This window comes from Homalodisca vitripennis, chromosome 2, assembly GCF_021130785.1.
Source record: "Homalodisca vitripennis isolate AUS2020 chromosome 2, UT_GWSS_2.1, whole genome shotgun sequence".
In the NCBI taxonomy this organism is placed as follows: Eukaryota; Metazoa; Arthropoda; class Insecta; order Hemiptera; family Cicadellidae; genus Homalodisca; species Homalodisca vitripennis.
In genome coordinates, this window is record NC_060208.1 from 100,220,141 (window position 1) to 100,223,717 (window position 3,577).

Here is a 3,577-nt window from a genome sequence, read left to right on the forward strand (position 1 = left end):
CCTAGTTGTTATATATCCCTCTACTTTTCATGATTCAGACACTATGCTTCTTTTTAATTTTGATGTATTAACAGTGTGTGATTATAAATAAAAACGTGATATGATTTAAAAACTAAGACTGATGCATTAATGTCTGCAGGAGAAGTTTGGTTTCATCACTTCCCAATAATTTCACTTATATAACAGACTCTTTCAGCTGCTAATGGAACAATTGAGATAAAATTATTCTAAAGAGTGTATAGTATATACATATAACTGTTGCTACGGCTACAATAAGTATGGGAGCCAGACGAAACTTGAGTCATGTGATCAGCCATATCAAATTCCACTGTATTGTATTCGTTCTGTGGCTTCGCCAATACTAATCCAGTTATTGTTTAGCCACACCTCGCATATAAATACATTGGTCTGAGAAGTTTGTTACAGTTAAAAAGTGCCTACTTCCGATATAGAAATAGAGAAAAATCCAAACTTAATATCTTCCAGAGTCAATCAGTCATTTTCAGCAGGGTTCATCATGCTAATATAAAGGATATGCTTATGAAGTACCTGTTATTCAATAGGAAATTGTGTGTAATGTCGTGGGTAACTGCTAGTCAATAATAAACATTAGATAATACTTATTGTCATTAATTTATGTATGACATGATTTCTGATATTTATTCAAGAAAAATACAAAATTCTAAGACATGAGTGTGTTTTGTGACTTGATCAGCTGTCAAAAATTTTGTCTATCTTAGGGTAAATAATTTTGTGAAGAAGGTTTTGTATGTACTCTTAACCAGTTACTTCACAAAATACTTTCATAACCATTGTGATGTTATCTGATGATACAGCCCTTATTCTATTAAACAAATACAAAGACCAACGAGACATTGAATCCTTTGTTGCTTTCAACGTGGCTGAACAATACTGCTACCTCCTTGCCTACCAATAGGCAAACTAATATCTCGGTGTTGATTTTAGGAGACAGTCACACTCGGGACCTAGCTAACTATTTAATTAACAATTTTTCTGAGAAAAATACATTGGTTTTGCCAGGAAATGTTAAGCCAGGAGCTCCCTTTCAGTAGGTAGTATGTGGTATCCAGAGTGTGTCTGGGAGTCTTAAAAACAATTATTTTGTTGTGTATATCCCTGGGACACGGGAAATTGGTAATCATAAGCTAGACGAAAAGGAAGTTTTATCGAGGTACAGTTTTTTAGCGGCATCGGCACTTGATTGTAGGTTTGTGATAGCCACTATCCAATACACCTCTAGTCCTTTCTCATCTGAAAATAAACGACATGTAAACAATAGTATAAGAACTCTGCAATTCAAATCTAGAAATGTAAAAATCGTAGGAACTAAATTACCCCATTTGTTCAGAAGAATACACTTCCATACAGGTGGAAAAAATCTATTTGTAAAGATATCCATACAATTGTAGAAATATGGTTATGTGAAGAGCTTCTCAACCACTCTGAGCTGAACCCATAAAAAATCTCTCATTTGTTCCACCTCTCTAGCTGCATCCAGTGTTTCACCACTTAGCCTTCTCTTGTCTTCCTGTGATCACAGACAACAAAGTTCACTGTCAACCGATTACGTAGCACCTTAAACTATAGGGAGGTGGGCCCAGTAATTTTTTATTGTAAATAAGCCTTATAACAATGTAAATAACTAATGTTCAAAATAGTTTGTGTACCACCAAAATATTAGATCATTAAATAATAAGGTACACTCTTGAGGTTGTGTCTCTTGTGAGGGGAGCTCACTGTGGTGTGTTTGTAGTATCACTTCTCAGATGGTCACGTTGATGTCTTATAAAAATGTTTATAATGGTTACTCCGGGAATTCCATCTTTGAACATTTTGTAAATACATTTATCTTTCACTTCAATAGTTTAAAAAAAATTCTGAATAAAAACTTCCTCATTGCCCTCGAAACCTAAATGGCTCATCCCAACGTAAGATCCAGTCGTAGTAAGGTACAAGACGCATTCATGCTACAGAAGACTGGAGGACCTGAAACTAAAGATCACTATAAAATTTACTTGTTCAACATGAGCTATTAAATTAACAAAGGCAAAAAAGCAGCTTATTAAGGGTCTGAAGAAAAATACATAAATGTGACACAGCTTCCTTGATGTCAGCCTCACAGACTCCGGTTTTGAATGATGCCCATAATCAAAACCATACATTTGGACAATCTAACAATATATCATTTGCCTTACATTCAATACAAACTTTTCATGCTTAAGGCCATTAATTCTTTAAAAAACAGCAAAGCTAATGATTTTTTTGGGTGTTTCTTCTTTATTAATAAAAGAGTTTGAATGAGATCGCTCCTGTCTTTCATATTAAATAAATCCCTATCTGAAGGATTATTCCCACAAGACTTCAAAACTTTGAGAACAGTCCCTATGTTTAAGAAGAACAATAGTTATGATTTAAATTGTTATAGGCCAATATCTAAATTCCTATTTTCTCCAAAATCTTTGAATCTACCACCTATTACGACTTCTTCAATTTCTTATCTCTTAAAACATACAGGTACTGTCTCAATCTCAATTTGGGTTCCAGAAAAATCTTAACTCATTGTCTGCTGTATATTCTTTGCTCGATCAAATTCACACTTATTTAAAGTATGGTGATTATTCATTGAGCCGCTTCTTTGATCTTGGCCAGGTCTTTGATGTTGTTTACCAACAAATTCTTCTTGGTAAGCTCCACCACTATGGTATTAGAGGCCAGGCTTTTGATTAGTTTTCTTCCCATCTGACAAACACGATTCAGTTTGATAAAATCTCCCAACCTATACAACTGTGTGTCAGGCTGATTTTAGTTTAATTAAAACAGGTGTTTCTTAGGGCTCCATATTGGGACTGTTGTTGTTTCTAATATTCACTAATGACTTGCCCTCTTTTGTAAGAAACCCTGCCTCTCCTAACAACCCAAAAATAATTTTGTTTGCCGACGATACTATTCTCTTTAACACATTCACTGCGGATGACAAAATTACTGGTGGCAGAAATGCGGGATTTTTTTTTTTTTTTTTTTACTTACCCAAAATGGAGTCAGGATAGAGCCGAAAGGGTTGTCCAAGGTATCCCGGAAGCTTCGTTGGCCGGAACGGTTGACGTCATGTCCGTGCCGAGTTTGCTCCTCATCCGCACCGGGTGCCAATCACCGTGTTGTATGTGCTCGCTGCGCACTAGGTTTCGGCACAAACACTCGCGAATTACACGTATATAATACATGAATGACACGTAGATAGTACATCAATTACACGTATATATTACATACTAGTTTGAAAAATATACAACATCAAAAACAGTTAACACCTCCCCCCCCTCTCAGAGTAAAAAATTAGAAAAAAACTATATACATCCCCCACCCACCGCCAAAGTCTAAAAACTACTTATTTGCCCTCGTGATACTTATCAAAGCAACCGAGTTCACACAGAGCTGGTTCGTTAGGGCACACTGCACAATAGTATACTGTTTCCTTACGCTTGCCTTCTTGGTAGCAAACGCGGCACCTCCCGGGTAACTGACTTGCCGTTTCCTTTGCGCTTCATTGATTTGGAGAGAC